Here is a 23,707-nt window from a genome sequence, read left to right as displayed (position 1 = left end):
ACAACAGCGCCCTCCTGTCGTTGCGCCCTAGGCAGGTGCCTCTTCTGACTACCCCTAGTTCTGGCCCTGGAGAGTGTACTGTTCCACTAGCCAGGTAATAGCTCAAAGTAGGTCAGTCATTTAAAAAAATGAATGTAAATAAAGCAGTAACTGCCTTTCGTATGTGTTTATTTGTTCTGAACATTGTCTTGTGTCCCTGGACTCATGCAAATTAGGCTGCAAAGTAACTTTGTCCATCCGCTGCCGGGATGCTGAGATCACACGCCTCAGGTTTCACTGGGGGAGGGGCGTCCTACTTCGCTCACCTCAGCCTGGGACCTGCAGGTCTGACAACTCCTCCCAAAGCTCCTCCCACCCTTTCCCTGTGGCCTTTACTGATCTTCTGTCAGACACAAACTCAGGCAGTGTAACTAATACTGTGCCTCTCCTCCCCAGTCCCCACCCATTCAGCAAAGTGCAGCTCCATGCAAGGTGATAGGATAAGCCTGCAGGTTCACCCTTCAAACCCCTCCCCCCGCTTCTGAAAGCCGTTCTGCATCTGCAATGAGCGCAACTCTAACCTGTCACTTCCCAGGAGTCTTCCTCTGACAGCCTCCCGGCTCTGTGCAACAAGGGAAACCTGTAGAACAGCGTCCTGCCTATTGCGTGCCGGGAGCTGCGCACATAAGTGGCGCCCAGGTAACTTTACGCACAGACGCCTGACTGCCCCCTCCGTCACCACCAACTTGCCTGCTGTCTACAGGTACAGTGCTCATTCACTGGCTCCTTTGTCTGCTTGTTGCTTTCGTGCCTTTATTCGCTACTATCTGTGTGCGAAACAAACCTGCTCTTTATACATGTCTATTGCTTGCGTAATAGTTTGTGGATTATATACTGGGTACAATGGCAGCTTTGCCATCACTTCCTCAGTCTTCTCAAAGTCAAAAGAAGAGTAAAAGACCCTGGATGTATTATGGTGTGAGTGAGTATATACCCTGCCTCGTATTGTGTGAAAAGTAATAGCAGTATGTACTTATTTATTAACATTAATCTATTTACATAATCACCTATAGTTTAAGTAGTGTTCCTCTTTTCTTCCTATATATATATATATATATAATACACAAAAGCCATGAATATCTTGTAAATTATATCCTTATAAACGGTGAGTTCTGATGTCATCAGTTATAAACGGTGAGTTCTGATGTCATTTCAGTCACATGACTCACTGAAACTTGTGTATTATAATAAATAAAGTACCCCCAGTTGTAAAATATGAGGATATTAGAAGTAACCTCGAAGTTCCATGACCTTTGGCCTCGTGTTTTTATATGGTCATGAAACTCCTCGGTAACTTATAATATCCTTATATTTTACAAGAGGGGGTACTTTATTCACTATATATTAGGGATGCACCGAATCCACTATTTTTGATTTGGCCGAACCCCCGAATCCTTTGCGAAAGATTCGGCCGAATACCGAACCAAATCCGGATCCTAATTTGCATATGCAAATTAGGGGTGGGAAAGAGAAAACATTTTTACTTCCTTGTTTTGTGACAAAAAGTCACGCGATTTCCCTCCCAGCCCCAATTTGCATATGCACAAATACACAAAAGCGATGAATATCTTGTAAATTATATCCTTATAAATGGTGAGTTCTGATGTCATCCATTATAAACGATGAGTTCTGATGTCATTTCTGTCACATGACTCACTGAAATTTGTGTATTATAATAAATAAAGTACCCCCAGTTGCAAAATATGAGGATATTAGAAGTTACTTCGGAGTTCCATGAACTGTATAAAAATATATGGTCATGAAACTCCTTGGTTACTTATAATATCCTTATCCTTAGCGAAAGATTCGGCCGAATACGGAACCGAATCCAAACTCTAATTTACATATGCAAATTAGGGCTGGGAAGGGGAAAACATTTTTTACTTCCTTGTTTTCCGACAAAAAGTCACGTGATTTCCCTCCCTCCCCTAATTTGCATATGCAAATTAGGATTTGGATTCGGTTCGCTGGGCAGAAGGATCCATGATTTACTCTTATTTAACATTTAAAAACCACAAAAAAATCAGATAAACAAACAGGGTCGGACTGGAGCATTGGGGGCCCACCGGGGCTGCAACATGAAGGGCCCTCCTGGCAGTCTTGGGGGGCCCCCTCCAGTCTTCTAAGCCCCTGCCCTGTGCGCCACGCACATGCGGAACATCATGCTGCGTGCATGCACGAGAACACTGCGGCACAATATCTGTTCTTTAGGGGCAGACAATCAGGGGAGCAGGTCTGGGCCGGCGGGGGCCCACCGGGTTTTTTCCTGGTCTGACCCTGTAGACAAGGGATTGTCACATGGAAACCATGACTTTTTCAGGTTTTCACACAAAAAATCAAGATTTTATATACTTGATGCCTAAAAAGTCAAAATTTTTGTGAAATCAGCAGAAAACCCAGAACAGACAATAATATCTTCAATTTGCAAATAGGACCTCTTCCATTGACTTCTACGGGACCTCGACAGGTTGAAGATGGAGTATTTTCGGATTCTGACTTTTAACAGCCTTGGGAGATAATAAATCTTGAAATATTCAAGTCTTTTTATCCGCTAAAAATTTGGATTTTATAGTAAAAAAACCTTGAATTTTTCTAGTTTTTAGCATTTGGACTTTAATAAATAACCCATTAGTGTCATGTAGAGTGATATTCTGACACAATTGGCTTTTATTTTTTATTATTTGTGGTTTTTACGTTATTTAGCTTTTTATTCAGCACCAGTTTGTAATTTCAGCAATCTGGTTGCTAAGGCCAAATTATCCTAGCAACCATGCATTGATTTGAATAAAATACTGGAATATGAATATAAATATGAGAGGACCTGAAAAGAAAGATGAGTAATAAAAAGTAGTAATAACCATGCATTTGTAGCATTAAAGAACATTTTTTTAGATATGGTCAGTGACCCCCATTTTAAGTTGAAAAGGGCAAATGATTCCAAAACTATAAAAAAAGGAAACATCTGAAGGCCATTTGAAAAGTAGCTTAGAGCCATTATATAAAATACTAAAAGTTAAGTTAAAGGTGATCAACCTGTGTACTGTGTACAGGTACAATCAAACTAATTTAACATTTTTGAGTCAACAACTATTTTTAATTTTTGATGGGCAATAAGAAGCTAATACACAAAAAGATATTTTCATTTTTTAAATGAATGTTCAGTGTCCTTTCTTCAACTGCAAACAGACAAGACACATAGCTTGGACTGTGCCAAAACAATAAGTAGAACTAGCATATGATAAGAGATCTTATTACGTTTGTTCCTAATTATAAATGTAGGTGTTCTGTAGAATAGGAATTATCAAGAAAGTACTGGTTTTATGACATTCCTCAGACACCCAATTTTAAGTAACCCATGACTGTAGATGTGATTACAAGTACAGTATGTTAGGCCTCTTGCCCAAAGGCAACTCTGAACAACTATCACCCTCACCTTTTACGATGAGCCAGACTTGGAGACATGTTTACATTTTAAATACCTGTATAATTAGCTGTAGCCTAAGGCCAGACCTAAGAAATTTTGGCATAAGCTGCAAGAGCGACTGAACAGTTTGTGTATTTTTGCATACTAGGCAGGCTTCTTATTATAATCTCTGGTCCTATTCCCTATGGGCACCAAAGCAACCAGAATCTGACCAGGAGGCTTTAAATTCAAATAACAGTTCTATGTGCAAGACTTGGGGGTAATTTATCAACACTGGACAAATTTGCCCGTGGGCAATGACCTATGGCAAGAAAGTTTCATAAACATTATCTGGTCTATAGATATAATTATTACAGATACTAACCTAACTAGAAAAAGGCAAACCATATGACCAGTAACAGTAAACAAAGTCATTGTGGGCAGGTCTGGACTGAGAATTAAAATAGGCCCTGGCATTTCAGGTACACAGAGGCCCAATCAGCCCACATAGAGGCCCAAACAGCCCCCACCAGCCCAATAAATACTGACTTTCTATGGGACCTTATAGCAGCCCCTCTGGCATTTGCCAGAACCCACAGATTGCCAGTCCGGGCCTGATTGTGGGAGGAGGGGGGAATTCATTCCCCTTTCTATAATTAACTCTTTCTTTATTATCTCTGAGAGTACAGGAGTTGTGTCACTCTCTTTTCTGTGCTGGAGGGAACTGGGTTAATAAATCAGCCCTATATCCTTTTACAATGATCTTACAGTGATTCCTCTAAACTCTCTCTCTGATAATATAAAAAATGTAATCAGAGCACAGGCGGGTTTTTTTTTAAATTAAAGGTTTATTTCTCCTTTAAAGGGGTTATTCACCTTCAAACACCTAATTGTTTTCAGATAGTTCACCAGAAATAATGACTTTTCCAATTATTTTCTATTTTCTATGTGTGACCATTTTTCTAATATGCAAGTGTAAAGTGCCATTAGTAACCTTCTAAAGCATCTTTGGGAAGGGGGGGGGGGGGTCACGCCGACCCTGTAAACTGTTCTAAACTGATACATTTAGTTTGTCCCTGGTCTGTTGAGCAGAATCCCTGGGTTTCATTTCAGGCAGCTGTTATAATTGATACAATAGTTGCTAATACTCCAGAGACGCTGCTTAGAAATGTATCAACTAAATGTTGCAAAACTGTAACAGAGTAATAATAGAGTCTGCACCTGAATTACTGATCTGCCAGACTGAAACACCAGAGACACGGACATTCAACTTTAAACATAGATTTTGGAAAAACGTTAAAACATAATGAAGTTGAACAAACCCTTTAAAGTGGATGTTTGCCCCTTAATTAAAGGAGAATTCAACCTGTGGGGAAAAAAACCCGTACCCCCCCTCCATCCCTCCTCCCCCCAGGCTAACTACCCCCCATCCCCCGGGAGATGCCCCATACTCCACACTTACCCCTCACCGCCTATTCTTCCAGCGAAGTTCCATACATCCATCTTCTGGCTTCTCTGTAAGCTGACTGGGAGATCGGTATTTTCTGCGCATTCGCACGTGGAGCAGTTTGCCGGTTTGCGACAACTGTGCATACGCGGAATTACACGATGCAATATGTGGTGCATTATCCTGCCATTTTTACACAGCATAAAAAAATAATATGCCCCTTAAAGTTCTGTTGTGGTAGAAGAATGTGTCATTGAGAGGGGTGTGTCTGTAGGATAATTGCATACAAGTAAAGGTGGCCACACACTATTAGATCCATTCGTTTAGCGAGGTCGCCAAACGAGTGGATCTTAACCCGATATGCTCACTTACGGCTGGGGCCCACGGGGAAATGCTCTATACTTTATACTTACCCCTCGGCACAGTTTCTGGCATCCGAGTTCCATGCAGCCATCTTCCGGGTCTTGTCTTCTTCCAGCGATTCTGCAATTTTCCTGAGTTTCGGCGCATGTGCAGTTGACGCGAACCGACAAATTTCTCCAACTGCGCATACATTTTCCCCGGGGGGGGGCAGTTAGGCTGGGGGAGGAGGGTGGGGGTACAGGTTTATTTCTTAAAGGGTTGAATTCTCCTTTAAGGTGTGAGGCATTTTCAGGTTAGTTTGCTTTTCTTTACCAGTTCAGTATATTTTCTGTGTATACAATCATTAAATTCCTCTGCCATCAATAATAGTAAGGAAATACAAACCTGCAGATATTTGTTTATCTTATTTTGCCTCATAAATGATGCTTTTGTCAATGCAGCTTATACTGTCAGGGTAGGCACTCAAAGAGCAATCCTCCAGGCAGTTGTAGTAAAAGGGTCTTTATTGAAGTACAAGTATGGATAACAGCCTTATGCAGTTTAGGATGGTTAGATTGTGGATAGCCTAAGTAACTGGGAGTTGTCGTGCAGGGTTTGATGGCAATCATGGTTTTTTTTTTTAAATTTGCATTGAAATATTTTGTAAGGCTAAAGCAAAAGAATGGGTTGGAAATGTGCCACTGCCCATTAATTTCTTTGAATAAGAATGATGATAGAATTTTAAGCAATGTGACAGCAGTGTGAGAGTTAACTGAATTGAAAAATGAGTAACCCAGAGACTACTTTGAACATGTTCAGGTTCAGTTGTATGACTACTGTGTTTATATATCCAGAATACTCTATACCTTTGAGCTTACAATAAAAATCAGGGAATAAACAAATGATTATTATTATCATTTATCTTTCAAGCACCATAAGATATAAGATAAGTAGACACAGCAGCTCACAATGGAGTCTTAGAAGAAAAGTACTGAGAACCTGAACTCTTAATGAGATTTCAGTATGTCGGTATATTCTTGCAAATAAACTGCTTGGAATATAGCATGTGATCCTGAAGTATGTGATGATTCATGTGTAACATGCTTTTGTTTGGAGCCTACATTTGTGTTTTCTAATTTCTTATCCACTTATGACTCACAGGCAGCAAGCCCTAGCAAAGTAACCACTTTACACACAGTAGGTCCTAACACTAAAAGCTACTCTGACAGGGCTAACCACTTGAATAATTTAGGATTCTAGTTGGCTGACCAGTAGAGTTTTGGAAGGGGCTGCTGAATGCTGTGTCATTGTGACATGACCAGTGTAATTACAGTACTGAGCTGGCAAAATAATTAACGAAGGCTAGCAGCCTCCTGGGCTGTTTATGGTTCTCCGCAAAATTTCTATGGCATCAAGCATGAAAAGGGCATAAAATACAAAATTTCTGACAACATATCATTTTATTGAACATGGTTGAAATGTCTATAATCATCTGGCACGGTGTCACTGTATCATAATAATGACAATAAAAAAACTTGTTTCTCTGTAGCTACGGATTGTTGCATTTGAGGTGCCACAGAATGTGTTCAAGCACATAGCATGCCACATGGAAGGTACAGAATCAGCATTTTCCAACTACAAATCGACTAATAATGTTCAACATTTCAACCTTATACAGAATCAACTAGTGATTCTGTATAAAGGCAGCCTGCAAAAGGCAGCAAGGCAGACATTATATTAAATAATATATATATATATATATATATATATATATATATATATATATATATATATATATATTTGTCCATATATTGCAGTATATTTAAGCTGGCCAACTACGTCAAAAACCCATATCTGGCCAGTCCTACGCTCAATTTTCATCTGTTTATTAAGAATTCTTTTGCTTTGTTATACATTTTATACAGGGACTACTAAGTTTTGCCTGCAACTTACTTGTCGATATATATATATATATATATATATATATATATATATATATATATATATATATATATATATATATATGTATATGTATGTGTATATATATATATATATATATATATATATATATATATATATATATATATATATATATATATATACATATATATATACATATATATATATATATCGACAAGTAAGTTGCAGGCAAAACTTAGTAGTCCCTGTATAAAATGTATAACAAAGCAAAAGAATTCTTAATAAACAGATGAAAATTGAGCGTAGGACTGGCCAGATATGGGTTTTTGACGTAGTTGGCCAGCTTAAATATACTGCAATATATGGACAAATATATATATATATATATTAAGATATGGTACCTGAATGCTTGGGACCTGGGGTTTTCTGGATAAGGGGTCTTTCCATAATTTGCATCTCCATATCTACTAAAAAATAATTTAAACATTCATTAAACTCAATAGGATCAATTATATCATAATTATATCTAAGTTTGGCTCAAGTACAAGTTACTGTTTTATTAATAAAAATAATATAATATGAATTATTTGCTTAAAATTGAGTCAATGGGAGATCGCCTTTCTGTAATTTGGAGCTTTCTGGATAATGGATCCCATACCTGTACTTCACAAATTATGTTTTTTTCTTTTGAAGGGCAGCAAGCATCCTTTGCATTGGGTGCCACTTTCACTATTGTCAGGAATTGAGTTACAGTTGTTCCACTCGGTGGTGCTTATCATGATTGACTTAACTGTATGTAGCATATTTTGGGACATATTTCAAATTAATTGCACCTAAGTTCATATATGCACTGTATTATATACTATATGTGCAGCACAGCTCAAATAATGAATGCAAGAATTATGTTAATGTTATTAAAACTCCATAGTAGAACACTACATAATAATAAATGATTCTACAGAACTACTAGTAACAAAAAATGGTATACTTGGGGGCATATTTATTAAAGAATGATACTAGTAAAATTCTGCCCCTCTAACGTGTCCCGTTGACTTTAATTGGTTATGCAACATAGTAATATATCAGTTTAGGTCGAAAAAATTCACCCATTCATTGAGTTCAAACTTTTTGTCTAAGTGAAATGTGATTGGCTCTCATTTGATCAGAGGAATGGATATCTATTAGTGATGCTCTGAATCTAAGTTTTTTTTTTTTTTGGAAGGATTTGACTCAATTCAAATGCTTGGTAGAACCGGATCTTGCCCCTTAAAATCACGTGAAATTACTGGTTATTAGTGCAAATTAGGATTTGGTTTAGGATTCTTTGTGGAGGTTTTCACCCTGTGGGGCCCAGGACGATACTAACCAAAAATTTGTGTGCACAGTCCCCGTGCAGGCAGCGTGTACTCGAGCAGAAGGACGAGCCCACATATGTGCATTTTTAAAATTTAAATTCACTCACTCTCGCCATTGAGGGGTTTTGCGGTGCCGGGCCCCTTTAAACATATTTTTTATGGGGGGCCGAGTGCATTGTCGGTACTCTGCTTATCTGAATTGTTATTCCTGTGTAAATGCAATGTAGCTATAAATCCATGTAATGAATTTTGCCATATGTGTTGGGGATTGCTAATATTTTGTGTTAAAAGAGAAAGCCTAGAGAAAATCACATTTAATCTGAACTTGTATTGCTGACTAGTGTGCGTTACGCCAAAATACACAAATTTTTAGGCATACAGTTTTGTGCTCCTTGGCAGTGGCGTAACTTGATATTACTGGGTCCCATAGCAAATAATTTTTCAGGCCCCCAAAATGACACCTGAGCACTTGTGCTGGTTCCCATAGTAAATAAAGTTTATAGTGCTTTTGTGCAAAAAAAAGGACTTGTTCCTGTTAGAGTTTGTCAGTGTTCTAGTCTGGGAGGCACTGCTCCTTGTGCAGATTACAATACATTCATATTTGCTATGCCATATCTATAGGCATTTTAAACTGTTGATTTAGGCCATACATCATGGAGATAGTCATTTTATGAGAATTTTTATTTTTAAAATGTAGTTTTGTATAATTTTATGATTATATTTGACCACAACTGGAAGGAAGCAGTTTGTAGAATAAACATTTGTTCTACTACTACATTAAAGCACTTTTTATTCCTAAAGGTTGGAATATCAGAACTTTAGGCTTTTGATAAAATCCAGCATGTTAGGAAAATGTATTTGTATGCATTGTATTATTTTCTTTGCATTTTCAAGCTTAACCCTGCAGATGGCCCTAACCTGCCTCTATCAAACCTGAACCCATCACAAAACCGTTAAAAATATTTCAACTTTTTGTCCCCTCTGTTGATATCAGAGGTGGGTAGCATATGGTTGGTTGTATTAACAGAGTTGGCGGGATAGGTATAGTCATTGCTCAATCGCAGGGAATACCTGTAACATGTGTCAACCCACAGCTGGAGTTATTTGTTTTGGGCCAACCCTCACAACTTTGAAATGCTATAACAATACTTCATATGAAGTGCAGATCGGTGCATACTTATTACAATGTCAGTACCCCTTTAATAATTGTGTGGCCTTTGGCTAATACATTTTTTACAGTGTGTTTATTTTTGTTGATTAATCTTTTTTGCTTTGATGCCCTCCATATGTCCGACATGTTTGAAATACTGATCAGTTTTGTCAGTTAAGCATTGGTGTCCATCTGTCTACTAAAATCTAAAGATAGGCAAGTGCCAGTTTTAAGCAAATGTAGGATTCTGTTTTGTTCACTACTTTTTTTGACAGATGTCTTGCTGTTTCTTGTTGATAATAATCTGTATATTTTTATGCATGCAGTTTCACTTATTAAAGTACTAAAAATCTGTGTAACTACCAAAGATATGTATCAGTGAACCTGAACTTTCAGTGAAACACCTACACAAAGCCAAATGGCTAAGAGGTGGAGAAGCATAGGGCAGATGTGATCTACTGCTACATGTAGAAGATCAATGTCAATGTTGATATCAAATGGAATCCCAAGTGCAAAACACTAGTTTGAATACAAAGCTGAGCATTCATTGATGCTACTCACAAAAAAAGGTACTTGCACCTACAAATGCTACTAGTAACTAATAGATAGTTGCAGAAAGCACCAGTGCCTTTTACCTGCTCTGATGAATTTCATACAAGTGTGCATATGGACACGAGGGAGCCATGGAACTTCCATCAACTGGATGTGTTTGTAATTAGAGGGTTTCTATAGTAAGTTCTATCAGTATCGGTAACTGACTTGTACAAGTGAATCAGTGGCTAATGTCACTATTGGTGCCGTGCATTGGAAATGACGCCATTCCAATACGAATACAGTGGATGTAGTATGCCACAACTATACTGGAATTGTGGTAAAAGAACCGCAGCATTGTGGATGAAATTAACGGCCATTTGCTTAAACAAAGTTGCATCTTGTACTTTTCTCTGGCTTTGTAAATGAGGCAGACTGTTTGTAGTGCAATTTTAGATCGTGCTGTCAAGAACCATTACATTTTTTGTGGCTATAGAAACTGACGTTAGGATCACAAGTAGCAGCGTTTTCATTTCAAACATTTCAACCATGTGTGATAAATATAAGTATTTAAAAAGACACAAAAACCTGAGGCAAGTTGAGAATTCAAAGTATTTTTCATTTTCCTCTGTTTACATCTCTGGACCCATATAGCTCTCTGTTTATTTGAAACAGTCATTTTTTTGGAGTGGCAGCTATTGACATAAAATATTCTGCATATTTATCACCATATGGGGCAATATTAGAAAAGCTAATGACAGATTACTCAGCGGGACTCCATAAATAATGTATTTCTTAACTCTAGGCAACAGTCATAAAGTCGTTTAAAATCAGTGGACGTTTTGTCTGCTGTCTCATCACTGTTCATAATTCTAAGCATACCTGTCACAACAGGAACAATCTTCTACCTGGTGACCCCTGCGTAAAGTTATCAAATTTACAGTTTTCTTAGTAGCATCAATCAGTGGCTTCAGCTGTTGGTCTCTTAACTCAGTTGGGCTTTTTAATTATCACTGTTTACAAGCTGTACATGTACATGTGCAGTCATTTATATTAATGGAGATATTAGAGTTGTTTTAGCTCACTGGTTAAAATTCTTGGTAATATTATTAAGAGATTTAACTATGGATAGTTTTCAATGATTTGCCTTCCTCTTCTGCCTTTTTTGAGCTTTCATATGGACGCTCACCATGGCAGCCAAAAATCTGTACAATTTTAGAATTATTGTTACTTTTCATTATTTATCTTCAGACCACTGTCTGGTTGCTAGTCACTTTTTATGATCACTTTTGGACCTATCCTACATACAGAAATGCAGCCATACTTATAACTGAACTATAACTAGACGGTTAAATTTGCTCGAAACAAGTACTAGAATGTTTTTGCTTTCTTCCATAAAAATAACATTGTTAGCTAATTTTTTAATGGGGCTGCGCCTAAAATATCTGATATTTGAAACTGCAGATCACAATCCCATTTCATTTTGTTATTATTCTGTTATTATTTAAAATGTGAACGGATGTCCTAACTTCATGAGAGCAAATCATACTTGCTCATAAAAGCAGAATTGCATGAGGCCTATTCAGAGCAATTCTTACAACCAGCCTCTAGAATTAAGACTGGTTTGGAGTATATCTGCCTAATATGAAGTGTGGGTTTTCAATAATGTAACAATATTATCCTAATTCACCCCTCTACTCTTTGTAATAGAGATCAAGTGACCTATTTATTAAGTGCCAACGGGTCCCTTTTCAATTGGCGACCTTACAAAGACCAATTTTCTACATTCTCTGGCTGATCAGCCACCAACAAAGCATACAAGGGGCCACACTTGGTATCGCTGTCTTCCTACTGTTCAGAGCTCATGACAGATCAGTGCTCTAGCTCCTCTTCACTTTATCTCCTTTTCACTTTCACATTTGGCAGTGTCAGCCAGTGCAGCTCAGATCTGGTGACATCCCATTATTCCATGGCCAGATGAAGATTTTATTTTGAGCAAGATGAGAAAAAAAGTAATCATTGTTATTAATATTGATTTAAATAATATTATTTTAGTCATTTCAATGACATCTGTCCACCTTTAGCAGTAATTTTTGTTGTTTTATAATTACAATAGTTGACAGCGACATTACTAATTTAGCACTTTATAAAAGGGGCTCGAAGAGTTCTCTGTGATGTTCCTGGTTCATTGACACCCCACTATATTTCAAATATGACATCATCTATGGGACCCTGGGGCTTCACTATGGGGTATATTTATCAAAGAGTGAAGTTAATAGTGAAGTTCCGCCACTAGAGTGAAATTTCGCCACTCTCCATTCATTTCTATGGGATTTTTATAGGCGTATTTATCAAAGGGTGAACTTTCACTTTCACCCATTGATAAATACGCCTTTCAAAATCCCATAGAAATGAAGTGAGAGCTGCGGAATTTCACTCTAGTGGCGGAACTTCACTCTTTGATGAATTTACCTCTTGGTCCTCTGTGCAGGGTGTGCACCTCATGTGGGTTAAACGTTCAAACTTATGCATGATACACCCTTTTTTTTTTTTTAAAAAAAAGAAAAAGTTAATTGCTCATTGTTTGTTCATTTTTAATATTATGAATATTATACTCATTGATCTTGGGAAATCTCCATTAAGTTTTGTGTGGATGTGCCTAGTCATTGATATCATGATTGTTGCCAAATATACACTTTCAGAGGGATTGCTGTCATTAGTGTTTCTACACATACATTATACCCGTGGCTAGGTAACAAAAGGCTCAATGGCTGGCAGCGATCCCATTGGGATCCTATTAGAGGAGAGCAATCATGTATGGGTAGTGCTAGAAGGGAATACATGGTTTATATGCAGTCATAGTGTATTGTACAATAATAAAAATGAATCAATGTTAAGGGATGGTATAATAACCCATTGTTTCCATTGATGGTTTAGTTTAGTATTTAAGCATCATTACATTTCAGAAATATTGCTCCTGTAAGTTTCAGCACTGGACCAATGCATACCTCCCAAGATAACCTCCATTCCCTTGATAATGATATAAAGAATGCAGTGAGTTGTAGATTAGAAAAAACTGAAGTGCAACAGCCTGGATATGTCTGCTGTAAAGGATGAAACATGTAAATTGCTAACAACAACTAAACATACACAACAGAACCATACAATTCTGCAAGGAATTGTTTATTAAAACTTTAGAATGGTAACAGCTCTAACAGCTTTAATCATATATTAATTTTCCTGGGTCAGTAGAACTATGTGATTCTCCCTGGTGTGTGAAAAATGTGCGCGGGAATATTCTGTTGAATTTTTCTTAAATAAGCTAGCATTCAGGAAAAAATGTTGCACGGGTTTTGTTGCAGTTTTTTCTTGGCGCTCACATTTTTTTTCCTCAACCTTGAAAATTTATAAATAGGCCTCTTAGGGTATTGTGATCAAAATTACAGAAAGATGCCTTATCCAGGGGGCCACATACATACATAATACAAAGGCCCAGACGAAGTAACTGTTGTATTTTGTGTTGTATACTGTTGCAAATAATGTCTACTAATGTCTGTCTATACTACAAACTACACACCACTTACTATTAGCGTATACAGGGTGCATTCAATATTGGACTGCTTCCACATCCAACATACCTTCCAAGATGTGTGTAAGGATGAAGCACACCAGTTTTTCACCATTCATGATTCATGATCACATTCATTTGCAGAAATACAAAGTACAAGCTGAGGAAATGGTTCTGCCCCAAAAGCTTGTGCTTTGTATTTCTGCAAATAAATGTCATCAAGCAAGATTGCTGAAAAACTGGTGTGCTTCATCCTTACACACATCTTTTTTACAAGTCTGCCAAATGTTCTGACTCTGCCTTGGGTCAGTAATAGTGTGGCCTGGGCATTGAGGAGGGACTTAAACTTAACCAGAATCCTTTTGAATTTTATTCAGTTGAGGTCCCTGTAAAAAAGACAGCCAGAAAGTCATGTAATGTATACAAATAATTACACTTTGAAGACCCTTGCCTACATAGCATGGTTTGTGGCTTAGATCTCTGCTGGATGAAAGGTGCAATCTGAGCTTGTTTGTGCGACTAATGCCACCTTTCATCTACATTATTTTGATCACTTTCTTTAATTCGTTATTTGTTTTCTTTGGAAACAGTGATGTAAGCTGTAATGCTGAATCCATGCATTGTAATCTTTCATCTATTTCCTTTTGCCATCTCAACAAATTACTGTTGCAGATTTATGCTAAAAGATTAATAACAGCGGAAATATTGCATTTTAATATAATTTCAGATATCTTTTTTCTATATTAAACCATCATGACTCTTCCATTATTCTATTTTTACATTAGGTGTATTATCCATATTTGAAAACCCAACTTATCTCTATTTGACAAGGTTTCAGTATGATTGCAGCAGCAGCAATGCCTGTAATATTTTTACCTATCCAAAAATAAACATTAGACTTATCAGTCATATAGTTTTATGATATTGAATCCCCTTTACAGTGTGTTTCATTTTCCTTCCATTATTTATTTTATACCTCTAGTTGAATTCTATTAAAATTGGCAATATATTATCTTATATTTAAGGTAACACACAAATTTTTCCACTGCATATTGATTTATTATGGAGTTGTGGGGTGCATTTTGTGCAAAGGTTATTTCTTGTTAATGCTTGTGAAAAAGGTTATTTTATTAGAATAATTATGGCTGTTCAACCTTAATTAATAATAAAAAAATAATTAAAAAATACAGTACATATCAGTATGGAAATAAAGCTCCTGTGCCTATTGATTGTACCAAATTAAAAGGAGCAAACAGATAAAGGCAGAGAGCTGCCATGTAGAGGTCAACAACATTTAGAGGTATTATTTTGCTATTTAGCACTTGTTTCCATCCCTTCATAAAGAACCCAATAAAATCTGGTTTTAATGACCCTATACCAATTAAAACATCATGAAAAATGTCTTTCTGCCTGACAGTATTCCTATATATTCCTATTCCTCAGGAGGACGGCTAGAGTTTGCTAGCCGAAACGTTGAGGAATAAACGTCACAGCCCGTGGGGGGCTTGTTTTCTTGTGAAAGTCCTGTGAGTGCCGTCTTTTTTCATTTATTATATGTAATTTTGTTACCAGCACCAAGGCAATAACCTACCTTACTGCGGAGTGCACCAGTGTGGATATATATATATATATATATATATATATATATATATATATATATATATATATATATATATATATATATATATATATATATATGTATTTTGACTTGTAACGAGCCAAGCATAGTGAGTAGACAGATGGTCGGCTAAATCACATGAGAGCATATGATCGTACTAGTGATAAAGTTCTACCAATAATCTAGTGCAGACGATGAACTGGAAAATAATAGGTTGTATTAATGCATCACCATTAATTATATAACAATCTGCATTTAAGTAGGAACATTTGTGAATTATATAATCTTCCTGTTTTTGTCATCTCATTTATATAAAATATATTTTTATTTACTAAAATATAACTAACAAATTAAATACAATATAGTAACAAAAAATTATTTCGGTCTCAGAATGGAAAAGCCATACAGGTTTATCCACTCAATGTATTTATATTAAAGGACAGTAAAGCCTGTTAAATCCAGGCCATCTGACAGGGCTCATAAAAATATTTAAAAGTTGTTACCTAGTATTTACATTGTGCCCATTTTCCCCTTCAGCTCATAATTAAACCTAGTTCCTTCAAGAAGTTGCAGTAGCATTGTTATAGTACAGCAATCTTAGACCCAGACGTGGCACATGTGTATGCACATAACTATCAACTGAAATCTGTGCATGCATAAAAAGTCTCTTATTCTGATGATGTAAGCAGGGCTATCATTTACTAAATTATACCAGAGCTATAACTCATAACAACCAATTAATTACAAATCGTTGGGCTACAATTCCAAGTATTAAGTGGATAATGTTTTGCCAAAAATGTATATAGTTTACTTTTAATTTTAGTTAACAAAAATCACCATTATATAAAACATCCAAGCTATTTTGTTATTACAAATTCCTGTAGTGATGGCTGAGCCTAATCTGCAAAGCATAAAGTAGACTTGTGACAAACTCTTGTTTGAGAAGTCATTTCTATTTTCTTTCAGACACTTCATTTGTGCTAGGCCATGTCATCTTTCAGCAATTACTTTCAAAGTACATCAACTAGATAAAAACTGTTATCTGGAATTTGCAACAAAGTAATAACTGCTGAGCCAATTCTTTTTTTGTTCATTAAGTTAGCCAAATACATTTATTTTATCTACAAAAATATATAATTTTTGTTATTTATTATTGTAGTGATTGACAATTTATTCATAATCTTGTAATCTGTATAGCGATATACCATTGTATATTACAGTTGCTTATAACAGTTGAACTGTTAAAGGGCAAACGTTATTATTTGTCATTCTGTCTAAGCCAGGGGTCCCCAACCTTTTAAACCCGTGAGCCACATTCAAAAGTAAACAGAGTTGGGGAGCAACACAAACATGAAAAAGTCCCTTGGGGTGCCAAATAAGGGCTATGGCTTTTTGATAGCCCTATGTGGACTGGCAGCCTACAAGAGGCTACTAGTATAGTAGTTTCAAGCTTGGAATTCAAAAATAAGCACCTGCTTTGAGGACCCTGAGAGCAACATCCAAAAGGGAAATTCACCTTTGATTAAACTTTTAGCTTGTTATAGCTTGACACATTCTAAACAACTTTTCAGTTAGTCATCATTTTTTTAATATTTTCATTAGCACCCTTCAATTTTATTATTTTGATTTTGTATTGCGTGTTTAGGAGTGGTCCTATACTTTCATATTTACATCATTAACTGTGACTTCCAAACTACCTTTGCAATTAAAATTTGAAGCCTGACAGCTGCAAAACAGAGAATGTAAATATTTCAAAAACCAAATTGTCTTGGAGTACTACTGTTTGTATCATGCTGAATCTGCATGAGGAAATGACTTTAAATGTGAACAGATAAACCCTCTGCATAATGGACACCGGCTAAGAAAACCGTCAGGCATATTGGGATGGGTATACGGGCAATTTAATTATCTGGTTTTCACCAGACATGGATTAACTTTTTGTGTTGAATACTTTTTTCAGTTCAGTTGGTTTACTTCTGCCGACTTCGGAAATCAAAGCGTCGCGGGTGCATTAGCGCAGGCGATTCTTCAATCAAGCAGGCGGAAGGCAGACGGAAAGCAGTTTGGGGAGATTGTCACCCCGCAGTAGAGCCAATAGTCACCATGCGACTAAATCTCCCCGAATCTGACTGTCTGCCCCAACCCTTAAAGACAGCTGTTAGAATTGTTACAATAGTTGCTAATATTCCACAGATACTGCTGAGAAATGTATCAACTAATTGTATCAACTAAATGTAGCAAATTGTTACAGTTCGGATGCTCCTGGATCACGCTGCCAGACTGAAACACTAGAGCAGGGGTGTCCAAACTTTTTGCAACGAGGGACAGATTTGGTTTGGTTCTTTGAACCATTAACACCATTAAACTAATTTAAATAAGGAATTGCATAGCCATAGCGGTAATATTTGGGCACATTAGTGAAATGATCTGCCACTTGGTCTATACTGCTGCCTGTGAGCAGTATAGACCAAGTGGCAGATCATTTCACTAATGTGCCCAAATATTACTGCTACATCTACGTGATTCCTGATCGAACTATGCTGGCAGGCCACATTATTATTAATTTCATGATGAAGGCTGAGGGCCAGTGTAAATTTAATAAAGGGCCACAATTGGCCCGCGGGCTGCACTTTGGACATGCTTGCACTAAAGACAGGAACTTTGAACTAGAGTCCTGCGCTGGTCCATTTTTTGGAACCCTTACCCGACCCATACTCGCAGCCTGCAATCCGCAAGTGCTATCATTGTAAACCGGAAGTGACATCATCAAGTAGGCAATATCAGAAAAAAATTAGTAAAACAGGAAGTACTGTCATTGTAAACTAGAAGTGACATCATCGGAATTAGGCATGATCAGAAAAAAGGAGTAAAAATCGCTATTGAGAAGGCCCGAGGCCCGACCCGCAAACCCGAGTCTATACCCGCACCTGGAACTTCTACCCGCAACCCGCAGGCTACTGCAGGTTTTTGCAGGTAACCCGCGGGTACCCGACCCGCTGCAGGACTCTACTTTGAACATTGACTTATACATTAACTCTGCAGGTTTTAGGTGGCAAATAGTCTGTATATAAGACACACACCTGCATAATATTTTGTATAAAATTACATTTGTTCCATATTTATTATGATCTCATTAGAAACACTTTCATTTTCAGGGGTTAAAACTCACCAAGTCTCTGCATGTGTTTTTTCTTTATACTCTTCAGTATTATATTGAAATGTGAGTGTTTTTAGGATTCATTTACTCAGGAATGGCTCTTCGAAGGATTACACTTTAAGGCTTACTGTTCAATGGGAGTCTTACCTTCTATGATCTATTATCTTTTCTTTGCACTAATACAAATAGCCTGTAGCAGAAGATAAAAAATTGTACTACTTACCTATGCAACTCCTTCAAGTAAAAAAAGAAAACATTTGTTTGAGATATATATATATATATCTCAAACAAATGTTTTCTTTTTTTCCTTGAAGGAGTTGCATAGGTAAGTAGTACAATTTTTTATCTTCTGCTACCTATGCAGGTGTGTGTCTTATATACAGACTATTTTGGCCAGTGAAATAGTGCAATTCTACTTACGTATGTGTATGGACTGGTAATAACTGCATTTACTCACTAAATCAGCCATCATGTCACTGATGTAACTATTACTACATATACCACTAGTGGGGCATGGGATAATTTTTAACAATGCAAGTGTTAGGGAGCTGTTATCCTGTTACCGTCCTATTGGTCTATTGATGTGTGTGATATAACTGCAACTTGCAGTGCAGAATTAAAGAGTGACTGAAGTTTATCAGAACACAAGTCACATGAATGTGGGAACCTGGGAAGGTGACACGTCTAGCCCCATGACAGATTTCAAAATTAAATATAAAAAATAATTTAGCAAAAATGTTGACTTCTGTTGGAGAAGCGCTATTAAAGGGATACTGTCATGGGAAAAAATTTTTTTTTCAAAATGAATCAGTGAATAGTGCTGGTCCAGCAGAATTATGCACTGAAATCCATTTCCCAAAAGAGCAAACAGATTTTTTTATATTCAATTTTGAAATCTGACATGGGGCTATACATTTTGTCAATTTCCCAGCTGCCCCTGGTCATGTGACTTGTGCCTGCACTTCAGGAGAGAAATGCTTTCTGGCAGGCTGCTGTTTTTCCTTCTCAATGTAACTGAATGTGTCTCAGTGGGAAATGGGTTTTTACTATTGAGTGTTGTTCTTAGATCTACCAGGCAGCTGTTATCTTGTGTTAGGGAGCTGTTATCTGGTTACCTTCCCATTGTTCTTTTGTTTAGCTGCTGGGGGGAAAAAGGGAGGGGGTGATATCACTCTAACTTGCAGTACAGCAGTAAAGAGTGATTGAAGTTTATCAGAGCACAAGTCAAATGACTTGGGGCAGCTGGGAAATTGACAATATGTCTAGCCCCATGTCAGATTTCAAAATTGAATATAAAAAAATCTGTTTGCTCTTTTGAGAAATGGATTTCAGTGCAGAATTCTGCTGGACCAGCACTATTAACTGATTCATTTTGAAAAAATGTTTTTTTTTTTACGAAATACATCTGCTGGACCAGCACTATTAACTGATTCATTTTGAAAAAATGTTTTTGTTTTTTTACGAAATACATCATATCACATCATACATTACGAAACTGATGTATTTCATAAAAAAAAAAAAACATTTTTCCATTGAGTTAAAACAAACATTTTAGATCAGCCATTGTTCTAAATATAGGTGAATTACTCAGCTGTTACAATTTTGCTTTTTTGAGCGCATCATATTTAATGTCAGGCAGATATACTGTAATTTACTGCAAATCTCTTTCACCAAACTGCTAATTATTTGAAGGGGATTTTAGGCTGGCGGCAGTTCAGCAGTGATAAAAACAATCACTTAATTTATGGGTTTGAATCTTGACTTATTAATTATCCACGTTGTTTCTTATGTCAGTGTTAATTTGTCGAAATGTAAAGCTGGAGTATCAGACTTGCAGCTCCCCAGCTGTTGTCAACTACAAATCCCCAGCTGACAGAGCTGCTGTCAGACATTTCTAATTGAACTCCTTTGTTATCCCTGGCCTACTACTAGGCAGTGCAGTGACATATGCAGTGGCACAGATACATTTTTAAACTGTCCTACACAGTACCCATTATATTTCTCCAGTCGCAGTACAGTGTTCCAGCTTTTAGCCTAAATAAAGATAAAAAAAAATGTGGTGCTTAGGACTGCTTTTACTGTTGGGTCTTAAAAACTTTAAGGTGCTACAGAGTTTTCTTGGAAACTCTGTAGATGTATATACTGTGGCCTTTGATTGTATCATTCAGCAGGCAATTGCTTTGGGAGGGTTGTCAGATTCTAAACAAAGTTTTAGTCTATTTTCAGTGTCTCTGAATTTGCACAAAAATATTTAGGGACTTTTTATCATGAAAAAAAAATTACTTAAAAAAGAAACTTCTCACGGTTAACGGAGTTAACATAAATTCATCTGTTTATTTGGGTCTCCATTTTCTGGCTTCTGTGACTTTGATCTATTTCACATTCCAATTGCCATAAAGCCAATCATGTATTCTTTATCAAAGTTTCTAACATATATCCCATGATGAGCCTGAAAAAAACTCCAGTAAAATGCCAAATACCATTTTGTGATGGTCTGTGTGCTGCCTCAGAGATCACCTGACAAGAAATACTACAACTGTAACTGTAACAGGAAGAAGTGTGGAAGCAAAAGACACAACTCTGTTTAATTGGCTCGTGTGACCTAACATGGTTGATTTGTTTGTGTACACCGTGAATCCTAGGATACCAGGAGACGGCCTTTATTTTTTAAAATAGATTTTTTTTATTTAGGATTATCCAATGGCACATACTACTAAAAAAGAATATTATTATAAAAATTGTTAATTTACGTGAAGCAGGGTTTTATTATATTGTTTTATGCAATATATTTTTATAGAGACCTGCATTTGTATATAATTTTCCTTTAACAAATAAATATTGCTTTTACTTTCACTTTTTTGGCCCTGTGCATTCCCTTGAGCCTTATTTGTTGTATCAAAGTTTTCATAACCTGCATAATTTTTTTAAAATGTACATGGTATTTGTCTGAATACAGAGTACTACAGATATATATGTATATATATGTATATATATATGTGTGTATATATATATTTATATATATATATATATATAGTCTTATGAAGGATCAGCACACACTTTTCTGTAGTGAAGTAATAGTGTTTATTTTCAAACAAAACACATTTTTATCCGACGTTTCGGTCCCACCTGGGGACCTTTTTCATCCTTGAAAAGGGTCCCCAGGTGGGACCGAAACGTCGGATAAAAATGTGTTTTGTTTGAAAATAAACACTATTACTTCACTACAGAACAGTGTGTGCTGATCCTTCATAAGACTATATACGATTTATTGATCGTGCACCACTGGCAACATCTGTCTGAGTGCTGGTACTGTGGGACTGCATATATATATATATATATATATATATATATACATATATATACATATATATATATATATACATATATATATATATATATACATATATATATATATATATATATATATATATATATATATATATATATATATATATATATATATATATATATATATATATAGAGAAGGAATGCTCAGTGTATGAATTGTAGCCCAGTGTTGCACATATCTATTGATTGAGAAAGTACTGAGTTTGTGTCTTGATACTGTATAGTTTGCATTAGCTTGCATTTTATGTTAATGTGTTGTTATTATGTATCATGCACAGACTCCTTGCTGGTTGTATCTGTGTTTTAGAAGCACAAAAAAAGCAGATGGAATTTGCTGTATTTCTGTTTCATCTATAGCATTTAAATAATTTAAAGGCAGGTTCTTTATACTGATCATTTTTGCTGGAACTAATTCATTTTAATTTTTTAAAATCACAATTAAATCCTTGAAGTATGGTACAATGCTGTCATTTCTAATGGTTCCTTTTATGTTCCTGTTCTGCTAGAAAGTAGAAAGCATGCAGAGAATTCTGCAGTGCAACAGATCATATAAAATGTGTTTGTTCTCAAGACTCCCTCTTTATTTTAATTTACTTGTGTGCTACTTCATTTCTGTTTTCTTTTTGTGTCGATGTTATCCTTGTCACAGGCTTTGTGTTATGTTCTGATAACAAATTAAACAATGTGGTAGTGTGCATGGTGAGTGTGAACTGTGTCAAGAGGATAAAACAAGGGCTTTTTTTCGGTTGGACCTGATCACAGTAAACCTTATTATAGAATTATGTTTCTTTGTTTCACACCTTATAAATAAATCCTTAATATGTCTTGATCGACCAACAGCGATATTATCATTGAATCAAGCTGTAATATGAGCCTGCCAGATGCTAGAAAGAAAGCGTGCTATTCATTCCTTTTCTCTTTGCTCTGAATGTGTGTGTGACAGGCATACAGTTTTACATCAAGTGACTTTGGGCTTTGCTACAAGGGTGTTTGAAGTTGTGCCAGCCAACCACCCTGATTTTTTGGCTGGTGGTTCTTACAGGGGTGTATATTTTCAATTAGCAACACATTCTAAACCAACTTCTGGAATAGGACAAAAGTGACGAGTGCCTCAGAACTATTTGGCAGAGATACCACATTCTTGCTGTACCATTAGGAATGTGTTGGTAATTTACAATACACCATCCACCTTCCAGCTCATCAAGATGTAGAGACTGTTATTAGAACAATAACATCATTGTAGCCAGACCTTCAAAGATTACCTGTATCCATTAAAGAGATACTGACAAATTATTCCTTTTTTACATCTAACATAATATTGGCTTTGCATGCTACTTATAATTTTGCCATAAAGTATTTGCCCAATGCTTTTACATTACCTGTCTGTCTCCCTGTGATCGTCTGTGAGGAGGCTGCCATATTGGTGCAGCAGGAGTCCTTTAGCATTACAAACTGACAGGCTGAGATGGGACAGTCAGGTTGGCCAAACAGTCAGGTTTAGGAACTTCAACTAACTTATTTACAAAAACAAACTTCTCGACAAAAAACAGCATGACCTATAGGTAACTTTTAATGTACATTGATATTTTTAATGTCCGTATCAGTTTAACTGGCCCTTAACTTTTCTTTTGTGATAAAAATATTATTAGATGAATGTAACATGTTGTACCTTTTCCCAAGCTTTGTTAATGCATTACTTTTACTCATTTTACATGCAGATTCTGAACTTTCTTGTATAGGACACTTGTTACCCAAATCCTCTTTTTTCTACTCTAGTAAGCCTGACATATTCTGACATATCAGAACAGGTAGACAGCTTTTAGTGGCCA

General features: G+C 36.4%; 1 protein-coding gene across 2 annotated transcripts in view; it reads left to right on the top strand.

Annotated features, from left to right (window-relative positions):
- The first annotated feature begins 372 nt into the window (after positions 1 to 372).
- Positions 373 to 23,707, top strand: part of fhip1a.S (FHF complex subunit HOOK interacting protein 1A S homeolog) — a 76,505-nt gene continuing 53,170 nt past the window's right edge. Inside the window, exons 1-2 of one of the 2 annotated variants that reach the window (XM_018243267.2) lie at positions 373 to 742; positions 15,199 to 15,281. The gene's annotated coding sequence lies outside the window, so the exon portion shown is untranslated. The remainder of the gene's footprint in view (positions 743 to 15,198; positions 15,282 to 23,707) is intronic. The other variant, XM_018243266.2, reaches the window with a different exon arrangement.

Source organism: Xenopus laevis, chromosome 1S (genome assembly GCF_017654675.1).
Source record: "Xenopus laevis strain J_2021 chromosome 1S, Xenopus_laevis_v10.1, whole genome shotgun sequence".
Taxonomy (NCBI): Eukaryota; Metazoa; Chordata; class Amphibia; order Anura; family Pipidae; genus Xenopus; species Xenopus laevis.
The sequence above is the reverse complement of the archived record's forward strand: the minus strand, read 5'-3'. Positions and strand labels throughout refer to the sequence as shown.